This window comes from Eleutherodactylus coqui, unplaced genomic scaffold (genome assembly GCF_035609145.1).
Source record: "Eleutherodactylus coqui strain aEleCoq1 unplaced genomic scaffold, aEleCoq1.hap1 HAP1_SCAFFOLD_70, whole genome shotgun sequence".
NCBI classification, from domain to species: domain Eukaryota; kingdom Metazoa; phylum Chordata; class Amphibia; order Anura; family Eleutherodactylidae; genus Eleutherodactylus; species Eleutherodactylus coqui.
Window position 1 is genome coordinate 173899 of NW_027102328.1, and position 12969 is coordinate 186867.

At 40.2% G+C, this 12969-nt stretch overlaps 1 non-coding gene across 1 annotated transcript; it reads right to left on the reverse strand.

The window, feature by feature from the left end:
• Positions 1-12147: 12147 nt before the first annotated feature.
• Positions 12148-12220, reverse strand: TRNAK-UUU (transfer RNA lysine (anticodon UUU)). Its single transcript has one exon. It is a non-coding gene; the product is annotated as a tRNA-Lys (tRNA).
• Between the last annotated feature and the right edge of the window lie 749 nt (positions 12221-12969).

A 12969-nucleotide genomic window follows, 5' to 3' on the forward strand; every position in this document is an offset into this window, starting at 1 on the left:
GTAAAGAAACAAAGCTTTGGTGGAAAATCAAAAATGTGCTCAAAATTTGCTAAACAGACATAGAAGGGTTGTTTCTGCAAAAACAAAGATTTTCTCAAGCTACTTCTATACCCTTGGTTTTGCACAGTAGAACACGGCACTGAAGATGCAGAGACTCAGTGGAAAATCAAAGATGTGCTCAATAAAGACATTTGACAGCTTGCTTTAGCAAGCACGCCTGAACAGGAACTTGAACCCTGGATCCTCAGATTAAAAGTCTGATGCTCTACCGACTGAGCTATCCAGGCTCTGAAAAATGCTCTTCTTAGCTCCTCTAAGTGTCTTAACATAAAATATGGAGGTAAAGAAACAAATTTTTGGTGGAAAATCAAAAATGTGCCCAAAATCTGCTAAACAGACATAGAAGGGTTGTTTCTGCAATAAGCAAAGATGTTCTCAAGCTGCTTCTATACCCTCAGTTTTGCACAGTAAAACACGGCACTGAAGATGCAGAGACTCAGTGGAAAATCAAAGATTTGCTCAATAAAGTCATTTGACAGCTTGCTTTAGCAAATACGCCTGAACAGGGACTTGATCCCTGGACCCTCAGATTAAAAGTCTGATGCTCTACCGACTGAGCTATCCAGGCTCTGAAAAATGCTCTTCTTAGCTCCTCTAAGTGTCTTAACATAAAATATGGAGGTAAAGAAACAAAGCTTTGGTGGAAAATCAAAAATGTGCTCAAAATCTGCTAAACAGACATAGAAGGGTTGTTTCTGCAATAAGCAAAGATGTTCTCAAGTTGCTTCTATACCCTTGGTTTTGCACAGTAGAACACGGCACTGAAGATGCAGAGACTCAGTGGAAAATCAAAGATGTGCTCAATAAAGACATTTGACAGCTTGCTTTAGCAAGTACGCCTGAACAGGGACTTGAACCCTGGACCCTCAGATTAAAAGTCTGATGCTCTACCGACTGAGCTATCCAGGCTCTGAAAAATGCTCTTCTTAGCTCCTCTAAGCGTCTTAACATAAAATATGGAGGTAAAGAAACAAAGCTTTGGTGGAAAATCAACAAAGTACCCAAAATTTGCTAAACAGACATAGAAGGGTTGTTTCTGCAAAAAACAAAGATTTTCTCAAGCTGCTTCTATACCCTTGGTTTTGCACAGTAGAACACGGCACTGAAGATGCAGAGACTCAGTGGAAAATCAAAGATGTGCTCAATAAAGACATTTGACAGCTTGCTTTAGCAATAACGCCTGAACAGGGACTTGAACCCTGGACCCTCAGATTAAAAGTCTGATGCTCTACCGACTGAGCTATCCAGGCTCTGAAAAATGCTCTTCTTAGCTCCTCTAAGTGTCTTAACATAAAATATGGAGGTAAAGAAACAAATTTTTGGTGGAAAATCAACAATGTGCCCAAAATCTGCTAAACAGACATAGAAGGTTTGTTTCTGCAATAAGCAAAGATGTTCTCAAGCTGCTTCTATACCCTTGGTTTTGCACAGTACAACACGACAATACAGAAGCAAAGACTCAGTGGAAAATCAAAGATGTGCTCAATAAAGACATTTGACAGCTTGCTTTAGCAAGTACGCCTGAACAGTGACTTGAACCCTGGACCCTCAGATTAAAAGTCTGATGCTCTACCGACTGAGCTATCCAGGCTCTGAAAAATGCCCTTCTTAGCTCCTCTAAGTGTCTTAACATAAAATATGGAGGTAAAGAAACAAAGCTTTGGTGGAAAATCAACAATGTGCTCAAAATCTGCTAAACAGACATAGAAGGTTTGTTTCTGCAATAAGCAAAGATGTTCTCAAGCTGCTTCTATACCCTTGGTTTTGCACAGTAGAACACGGCACTGAAGATGCAGAGACTCAGTGGAAAATCAAAGATGTGCTCAATAAAGACATTTGACAGCTTGCTTTAGCAAATACGCCTGAACAGGGACTTGAACCCTGGACCCTCAGATTAAAAGTCTGATGCTCTACCGACTGAGCTATCCAGGCTCTGAAAAATGCTCTTCTTAGCTCCTCTAAGCGTCTTAACATAAAATATGGAGGTAAAGAAACAAAGCTTTGGTGGAAAATCAAAAATGTGCTCAAAATTTGCTAAACAGACATAGAAGGGTTGTTTCTGCAAAAACAAAGATTTTCTCAAGCTACTTCTATACCCTTGGTTTTGCACAGTAGAACACGGCACTGAAGATGCAGAGACTCAGTGGAAAATCAAAGATGTGCTCAATAAAGACATTTGACAGCTTGCTTTAGCAAGCACGCCTGAACAGGAACTTGAACCCTGGATCCTCAGATTAAAAGTCTGATGCTCTACCGACTGAGCTATCCAGGCTCTGAAAAATGCTCTTCTTAGCTCCTCTAAGTGTCTTAACATAAAATATGGAGGTAAAGAAACAAATTTTTGGTGGAAAATCAAAAATGTGCCCAAAATCTGCTAAACAGACATAGAAGGGTTGTTTCTGCAATAAGCAAAGATGTTCTCAAGCTGCTTCTATACCCTCAGTTTTGCACAGTAGAACACGGCACTGAAGATGCAGAGACTCAGTGGAAAATCAAAGATGTGCTCAATAAAGACATTTGACAGCTTGCTTTAGCAAGTACGCCTGAACAGGGACTTGAACCCTGGACCCTCAGATTAAAAGTCTGATGCTCTACCGACTGAGCTATCCAGGCTCTGAAAAAAGCTCTTCTTAGCTCCTCTAAGTGTCTTAACATAAAATATGGAGGTAAAGAAACAAATTTTTGGTGGAAAATCAAAAATGTGCCCAAAATCTGCTAAACAGACATAGAAGGGTTGTTTCTGCAATAAGCAAAGATGTTCTCAAGCTGCTTCTATACCCTCAGTTTTGCACAGTAGAACACGGCACTGAAGATGCAGAGACTCAGTGGAAAATCAAAGATTTGCTCAATAAAGTCATTTGACAGCTTGCTTTAGCAAATACGCCTGAACAGGGACTTGATCCCTGGACCCTCAGATTAAAAGTCTGATGCTCTACCGACTGAGCTATCCAGGCTCTGAAAAATGCTCTTCTTAGCTCCTCTAAGTGTCTTAACATAAAATATGGAGGTAAAGAAACAAAGCTTTGGTGGAAAATCAACAATGTGCTCAAAATCTGCTAAACAGACATAGAAGGTTTGTTTCTGCAATAAGCAAAGATGTTCTCAAGCTGCTTCTATACCCTTGGTTTTGCACAGTAGAACACGGCACTGAAGATGCAGAGACTCAGTGGAAAATCAAAGATGTGCTCAATAAAGACATTTGACAGCTTGCTTTAGCAAATACGCCTGAACAGGGACTTGAACCCTGGACCCTCAGATTAAAAGTCTGATGCTCTACCGACTGAGCTATCCAGGCTCTGAAAAATGCTCTTCTTAGCTCCTCTAAGCGTCTTAACATAAAATATGGAGGTAAAGAAACAAAGCTTTGGTGGAAAATCAACAATGTACCCAAAATTTGCTAAACAGACATAGAAGGGTTGTTTCTGCAAAAAACAAAGATTTTCTCAAGCTGCTTCTATACCCTCAGTTTTGCACAGTAGAACACGACAATAAAGAAGCAAAGACTCAGTGGAAAATCAAAGATGTGCTCAATAAAGACATTTGACAGCTTGCTTTAGCAAGTACGCCTGAACAGGCACTTGAACTCTGGACCCTCAGATTAAAAGTCTGATGCTCTACCGACTGAGCTATCCAGGCTCTGAAAAATGCTCTTCTTAGCTCCTCTAAGTGTCTTAACACAAAATATGGAGGTAAAGAAACAAATTTTTGGTGGAAAATCAAAAATGTGCCCAAAATCTGCTAAACAGACATAGAAGGGTTGTTTCTGCAATAAGCAAAGATGTTCTCAAGCTGCTTCTATACCCTCAGTTTTGCACAGTAGAACACGGCACTGAAGATGCAGAGACTCAGTGGAAAATCAAAGATTTGCTCAATAAAGTCATTTGACAGCTTGCTTTAGCAAATACGCCTGAACAGGGACTTGATCCCTGGACCCTCAGATTAAAAGTCTGATGCTCTACCGACTGAGCTATCCAGGCTCTGAAAAATGCTCTTCTTAGCTCCTCTAAGTGTCTTAACATAAAATATGGAGGTAAAGAAACAAAGCTTTGGTGGAAAATCAACAATGTGCTCAAAATCTGCTAAACAGACATAGAAGGTTTGTTTCTGCAATAAGCAAAGATGTTCTCAAGCTGCTTCTATACCCTTGGTTTTGCACAGTAGAACACGGCACTGAAGATGCAGAGACTCAGTGGAAAATCAAAGATGTGCTCAATAAAGACATTTGACAGCTTGCTTTAGCAAATACGCCTGAACAGGGACTTGAACCCTGGACCCTCAGATTAAAAGTCTGATGCTCTACCGACTGAGCTATCCAGGCTCTGAAAAATGCTCTTCTTAGCTCCTCTAAGCGTCTTAACATAAAATATGGAGGTAAAGAAACAAAGCTTTGGTGGAAAATCAACAATGTACCCAAAATTTGCTAAACAGACATAGAAGGGTTGTTTCTGCAAAAAACAAAGATTTTCTCAAGCTGCTTCTATACCCTCAGTTTTGCACAGTAGAACACGACAATAAAGAAGCAAAGACTCAGTGGAAAATCAAAGATGTGCTCAATAAAGACATTTGACAGCTTGCTTTAGCAAGTACGCCTGAACAGGCACTTGAACTCTGGACCCTCAGATTAAAAGTCTGATGCTCTACCGACTGAGCTATCCAGGCTCTGAAAAATGCTCTTCTTAGCTCCTCTAAGTGTCTTAACACAAAATATGGAGGTAAAGAAACAAATTTTTGGTGGAAAATCAAAAATGTGCCCAAAATCTGCTAAACAGACATAGAACGGTTGTTTCTGCAATAAGCAAAGATGTTCTCAAGCTGCTTCTACACCCTCAGTTTTGCACAGTAGAACACGGCACTGAAGATGCAGAGACTCAGTGGAAAATCAAAGATGTGCTCAATAAAGACATTTGACAGCTTGCTTTAGCAAGTACGCCTGAACAGGGACTTGAACCCTGGACCCTCAGATTAAAAGTCTGATGCTCTACCGACTGAGCTATCCAGGCTCTGAAAAATGCTCTTCTTAGCTCCTCTAAGTGTCTTAACATAAAATATGGAGGTAAAGAAACAAATTTTTGGTGGAAAATCAAAAATGTGCCCAAAATCTGCTAAACAGACATAGAAGGGTTGTTTCTGCAATAAGCAAAGATGTTCTCAAGCTGCTTCTATACCCTCAGTTTTGCACAGTAGAACACGGCACTGAAGATGCAGAGACTCAGTGGAAAATCAAAGATTTGCTCAATAAAGTCATTTGACAGCTTGCTTTAGCAAATACGCCTGAACAGGGACTTGATCCCTGGACCCTCAGATTAAAAGTCTCATGCTCTACCGACTGAGCTATCCAGGCTCTGAAAAATGCTCTTCTTAGCTCCTCTAAGTGTCTTAACATAAAATATGGAGGTAAAGAAACAAATTTTTGGTGGAAAATCAACAATGTGCCCAAAATCTGCTAAACAGACATAGAAGGTTTGTTTCTGCAATAAGCAAAGATGTTCTCAAGCTGCTTCTATACCCTTGGTTTTGCACAGTACAACACGACAATACAGAAGCAAAGACTCAGTGGAAAATCAAAGATGTGCTCAATAAAGACATTTGACAGCTTGCTTTAGCAAGTACGCCTGAACAGTGACTTGAACCCTGGACCCTCAGATTAAAAGTCTGATGCTCTACCGACTGAGCTATCCAGGCTCTGAAAAATGCCCTTCTTAGCTCCTCTAAGTGTCTTAACATAAAATATGGAGGTAAAGAAACAAAGCTTTGGTGGAAAATCAACAATGTGCTCAAAATCTGCTAAACAGACATAGAAGGTTTGTTTCTGCAATAAGCAAAGATGTTCTCAAGCTGCTTCTATACCCTTGGTTTTGCACAGTAGAACACGGCACTGAAGATGCAGAGACTCAGTGGAAAATCAAAGATGTGCTCAATAAAGACATTTGACAGCTTGCTTTAGCAAATACGCCTGAACAGGGACTTGAACCCTGGACCCTCAGATTAAAAGTCTGATGCTCTACCGACTGAGCTATCCAGGCTCTGAAAAATGCTCTTCTTAGCTCCTCTAAGCGTCTTAACATAAAATATGGAGGTAAAGAAACAAAGCTTTGGTGGAAAATCAAAAATGTGCTCAAAATTTGCTAAACAGACATAGAAGGGTTGTTTCTGCAAAAACAAAGATTTTCTCAAGCTACTTCTATACCCTTGGTTTTGCACAGTAGAACACGGCACTGAAGATGCAGAGACTCAGTGGAAAATCAAAGATGTGCTCAATAAAGACATTTGACAGCTTGCTTTAGCAAGCACGCCTGAACAGGAACTTGAACCCTGGATCCTCAGATTAAAAGTCTGATGCTCTACCGACTGAGCTATCCAGGCTCTGAAAAATGCTCTTCTTAGCTCCTCTAAGTGTCTTAACATAAAATATGGAGGTAAAGAAACAAATTTTTGGTGGAAAATCAAAAATGTGCCCAAAATCTGCTAAACAGACATAGAAGGGTTGTTTCTGCAATAAGCAAAGATGTTCTCAAGCTGCTTCTATACCCTCAGTTTTGCACAGTAGAACACGGCACTGAAGATGCAGAGACTCAGTGGAAAATCAAAGATGTGCTCAATAAAGACATTTGACAGCTTGCTTTAGCAAGTACGCCTGAACAGGGACTTGAACCCTGGACCCTCAGATTAAAAGTCTGATGCTCTACCGACTGAGCTATCCAGGCTCTGAAAAAAGCTCTTCTTAGCTCCTCTAAGTGTCTTAACATAAAATATGGAGGTAAAGAAACAAATTTTTGGTGGAAAATCAAAAATGTGCCCAAAATCTGCTAAACAGACATAGAAGGGTTGTTTCTGCAATAAGCAAAGATGTTCTCAAGCTGCTTCTATACCCTCAGTTTTGCACAGTAGAACACGGCACTGAAGATGCAGAGACTCAGTGGAAAATCAAAGATTTGCTCAATAAAGTCATTTGACAGCTTGCTTTAGCAAATACGCCTGAACAGGGACTTGATCCCTGGACCCTCAGATTAAAAGTCTGATGCTCTACCGACTGAGCTATCCAGGCTCTGAAAAATGCTCTTCTTAGCTCCTCTAAGTGTCTTAACATAAAATATGGAGGTAAAGAAACAAAGCTTTGGTGGAAAATCAACAATGTGCTCAAAATCTGCTAAACAGACATAGAAGGTTTGTTTCTGCAATAAGCAAAGATGTTCTCAAGCTGCTTCTATACCCTTGGTTTTGCACAGTAGAACACGGCACTGAAGATGCAGAGACTCAGTGGAAAATCAAAGATGTGCTCAATAAAGACATTTGACAGCTTGCTTTAGCAAATACGCCTGAACAGGGACTTGAACCCTGGACCCTCAGATTAAAAGTCTGATGCTCTACCGACTGAGCTATCCAGGCTCTGAAAAATGCTCTTCTTAGCTCCTCTAAGCGTCTTAACATAAAATATGGAGGTAAAGAAACAAAGCTTTGGTGGAAAATCAACAATGTACCCAAAATTTGCTAAACAGACATAGAAGGGTTGTTTCTGCAAAAAACAAAGATTTTCTCAAGCTGCTTCTATACCCTCAGTTTTGCACAGTAGAACACGACAATAAAGAAGCAAAGACTCAGTGGAAAATCAAAGATGTGCTCAATAAAGACATTTGACAGCTTGCTTTAGCAAGTACGCCTGAACAGGCACTTGAACTCTGGACCCTCAGATTAAAAGTCTGATGCTCTACCGACTGAGCTATCCAGGCTCTGAAAAATGCTCTTCTTAGCTCCTCTAAGTGTCTTAACACAAAATATGGAGGTAAAGAAACAAATTTTTGGTGGAAAATCAAAAATGTGCCCAAAATCTGCTAAACAGACATAGAAGGGTTGTTTCTGCAATAAGCAAAGATGTTCTCAAGCTGCTTCTATACCCTCAGTTTTGCACAGTAGAACACGGCACTGAAGATGCAGAGACTCAGTGGAAAATCAAAGATTTGCTCAATAAAGTCATTTGACAGCTTGCTTTAGCAAATACGCCTGAACAGGGACTTGATCCCTGGACCCTCAGATTAAAAGTCTGATGCTCTACCGACTGAGCTATCCAGGCTCTGAAAAATGCTCTTCTTAGCTCCTCTAAGTGTCTTAACATAAAATATGGAGGTAAAGAAACAAAGCTTTGGTGGAAAATCAACAATGTGCTCAAAATCTGCTAAACAGACATAGAAGGTTTGTTTCTGCAATAAGCAAAGATGTTCTCAAGCTGCTTCTATACCCTTGGTTTTGCACAGTAGAACACGGCACTGAAGATGCAGAGACTCAGTGGAAAATCAAAGATGTGCTCAATAAAGACATTTGACAGCTTGCTTTAGCAAATACGCCTGAACAGGGACTTGAACCCTGGACCCTCAGATTAAAAGTCTGATGCTCTACCGACTGAGCTATCCAGGCTCTGAAAAATGCTCTTCTTAGCTCCTCTAAGCGTCTTAACATAAAATATGGAGGTAAAGAAACAAAGCTTTGGTGGAAAATCAACAATGTACCCAAAATTTGCTAAACAGACATAGAAGGGTTGTTTCTGCAAAAAACAAAGATTTTCTCAAGCTGCTTCTATACCCTCAGTTTTGCACAGTAGAACACGACAATAAAGAAGCAAAGACTCAGTGGAAAATCAAAGATGTGCTCAATAAAGACATTTGACAGCTTGCTTTAGCAAGTACGCCTGAACAGGCACTTGAACTCTGGACCCTCAGATTAAAAGTCTGATGCTCTACCGACTGAGCTATCCAGGCTCTGAAAAATGCTCTTCTTAGCTCCTCTAAGTGTCTTAACACAAAATATGGAGGTAAAGAAACAAATTTTTGGTGGAAAATCAAAAATGTGCCCAAAATCTGCTAAACAGACATAGAACGGTTGTTTCTGCAATAAGCAAAGATGTTCTCAAGCTGCTTCTACACCCTCAGTTTTGCACAGTAGAACACGACAATAAAGAAGCAAAGACTCAGTGGAAAATCAAAGATGTGCTCAATAAAGACATTTGACAGCTTGCTTTAGCAAGTACGCCTGAACAGGCACTTGAACTCTGGACCCTCAGATTAAAAGTCTGATGCTCTACCGACTGAGCTATCCAGGCTCTGAAAAATGCTCTTCTTAGCTCCTCTAAGTGTCTTAACACAAAATATGGAGGTAAAGAAACAAATTTTTGGTGGAAAATCAAAAATGTGCCCAAAATCTGCTAAACAGACATAGAAGGGTTGTTTCTGCAATAAGCAAAGATGTTCTCAAGCTGCTTCTATACCCTCAGTTTTGCACAGTAGAACACGGCACTGAAGATGCAGAGACTCAGTGGAAAATCAAAGATTTGCTCAATAAAGTCATTTGACAGCTTGCTTTAGCAAATACGCCTGAACAGGGACTTGATCCCTGGACCCTCAGATTAAAAGTCTGATGCTCTACCGACTGAGCTATCCAGGCTCTGAAAAATGCTCTTCTTAGCTCCTCTAAGTGTCTTAACATAAAATATGGAGGTAAAGAAACAAAGCTTTGGTGGAAAATCAACAATGTGCTCAAAATCTGCTAAACAGACATAGAAGGTTTGTTTCTGCAATAAGCAAAGATGTTCTCAAGCTGCTTCTATACCCTTGGTTTTGCACAGTAGAACACGGCACTGAAGATGCAGAGACTCAGTGGAAAATCAAAGATGTGCTCAATAAAGACATTTGACAGCTTGCTTTAGCAAATACGCCTGAACAGGGACTTGAACCCTGGACCCTCAGATTAAAAGTCTGATGCTCTACCGACTGAGCTATCCAGGCTCTGAAAAATGCTCTTCTTAGCTCCTCTAAGCGTCTTAACATAAAATATGGAGGTAAAGAAACAAAGCTTTGGTGGAAAATCAACAATGTACCCAAAATTTGCTAAACAGACATAGAAGGGTTGTTTCTGCAAAAAACAAAGATTTTCTCAAGCTGCTTCTATACCCTCAGTTTTGCACAGTAGAACACGACAATAAAGAAGCAAAGACTCAGTGGAAAATCAAAGATGTGCTCAATAAAGACATTTGACAGCTTGCTTTAGCAAGTACGCCTGAACAGGCACTTGAACTCTGGACCCTCAGATTAAAAGTCTGATGCTCTACCGACTGAGCTATCCAGGCTCTGAAAAATGCTCTTCTTAGCTCCTCTAAGTGTCTTAACATAAAATATGGAGGTAAAGAAACAAATTTTTGGTGGAAAATCAAAAATGTGCCCAAAATCTGCTAAACAGACATAGAAGGGTTGTTTCTGCAATAAGCAAAGATGTTCTCAAGCTGCTTCTACACCCTCAGTTTTGCACAGTAGAACACGGCACTGAAGATGCAGAGACTCAGTGGAAAATCAAAGATGTGCTCAATAAAGACATTTGACAGCTTGCTTTAGCAAGTACGCCTGAACAGGGACTTGAACCCTGGACCCTCAGATTAAAAGTCTGATGCTCTACCGACTGAGCTATCCAGGCTCTGAAAAATGCTCTTCTTAGCTCCTCTAAGTGTCTTAACATAAAATATGGAGGTAAAGAAACAAATTTTTGGTGGAAAATCAAAAATGTGCCCAAAATCTGCTAAACAGACATAGAAGGGTTGTTTCTGCAATAAGCAAAGATGTTCTCAAGCTGCTTCTATACCCTCAGTTTTGCACAGTAGAACACGGCACTGAAGATGCAGAGACTCAGTGGAAAATCAAAGATTTGCTCAATAAAGTCATTTGACAGCTTGCTTTAGCAAATACGCCTGAACAGGGACTTGATCCCTGGACCCTCAGATTAAAAGTCTCATGCTCTACCGACTGAGCTATCCAGGCTCTGAAAAATGCTCTTCTTAGCTCCTCTAAGTGTCTTAACATAAAATATGGAGGTAAAGAAACAAAGCTTTGGTGGAAAATCAACAATGTGCTCAAAATCTGCTAAACAGACATAGAAGGTTTGTTTCTGCAATAAGCAAAGATGTTCTCAAGCTGCTTCTATACCCTTGGTTTTGCACAGTAGAACACGGCACTGAAGATGCAGAGACTCAGTGGAAAATCAAAGATGTGCTCAATAAAGACATTTGACAGCTTGCTTTAGCAAATACGCCTGAACAGGGACTTGAACCCTGGACCCTCAGATTAAAAGTCTGATGCTCTACCGACTGAGCTATCCAGGCTCTGAAAAATGCTCTTCTTAGCTCCTCTAAGTGTTTTAACATAAAATATGGAGGTAAAGAAACAAAGCTTTGGTGGAAAATCAACAATGTGCTCAAAATCTGCTAAACAGACATAGAAGGTTTGTTTCTGCAATAAGCAAAGATGTTCTCAAGCTGCTTCTATACCCTTGGTTTTGCACAGTAGAACACGGCACTGAAGATGCAGAGACTCAGTGGAAAATCAAAGATGTGCTCAATAAAGACATTTGACAGCTTGCTTTAGCAAATACGCCTGAACAGGGACTTGAACCCTGGACCCTCAGATTAAAAGTCTGATGCTCTACCGACTGAGCTATCCAGGCTCTGAAAAATGCTCTTCTTAGCTCCTCTAAGCGTCTTAACATAAAATATGGAGGTAAAGAAACAAAGCTTTGGTGGAAAATCAACAATGTACCCAAAATTTGCTAAACAGACATAGAAGGGTTGTTTCTGGAAAAAACAAAGATTTTCTCAAGCTGCTTCTATACCCTCAGTTTTGCACAGTAGAACACGACAATAAAGAAGCAAAGACTCAGTGGAAAATCAAAGATGTGCTCAATAAAGACATTTGACAGCTTGCTTTAGCAAGTACGCCTGAACAGGGACTTGAACTCTGGACCCTCAGATTAAAAGTCTGATGCTCTACCGACTAAGCTATCCAGGCTCTGAAAAATGCTCTTCTTAGCTCCTCTAAGTGTCTTAACATAAAATATGGAGGTAAAGAAACAAATTTTTGGTGGAAAATCAAAAATGTGCCCAAAATCTGCTAAACAGACATAGAAGGGTTGTTTCTGCAATAAGCAAAGATGTTCTCAAGCTGCTTCTATACCCTCAGTTTTGCACAGTAGAACACGGCACTGAAGATGCAGAGACTCAGTGGAAAATCAAAGATGTGCTCAATAAAGACATTTGACAGCTTGCTTTAGCAAGTACGCCTGAACAGGGACTTGAACCCTGGACCCTCAGATTAAAAGTCTGATGCTCTACCAACTGAGCTATCCAGGCTCTGAAAAATGCTCTTCTTAGCTCCTCTAAGCGTCTTAACATAAAATATGGAGGTAAAGAAACAAAGCTTTGGTGGAAAATCAAAAATGTGCTCAAAATCTGCTAAACAGACATAGAAGGTTTGTTTCTGCAATAAGCAAAGATGTTCTCAAGCTGCTTCTATACCCTTGGTTTTGCACAGTAGAACACGGCCCTGAAGATGCAGAGACTCAGTGGAAAATCAAAGATGTGCTCAATAAAGACATTTGACAGCTTGCTTTAGCAAATACGCCTGAACAGGGACTTGAACCCTGGACCCTCAGATTAAAAGTCTGATGCTCTACCGACTGAGCTATCCAGGCTCTGAAAAATGCTCTTCTTAGCTCCTCTAAGCGTCTTAACATAAAATATGGAGGTAAAGAAACAAAGCTTTGGTGGAAAATCAACAATGTACCCAAAATTTGCTAAACAGACATAGAAGGGTTGTTTCTGCAAAAAACAAAGATTTTCTCAAGCTGCTTCTATACCCTCAGTTTTGCACAGTAGAACACGACAATAAAGAAGCAAAGACTCAGTGGAAAATCAAAGATGTGCTCAATAAAGACATTTGACAGCTTGCTTTAGCAAGTACGCCTGAACAGGGACTTGAACCCTGGACCCTCAGATTAAAAGTCTGATGCTCTACCGACTGAGCTATCCAGGCTCTGAAAAATGCTCTTCTTAGCTCCTCTAAGCGTCTTAACATAAAATATGGAGGTAAAGAAACAAAG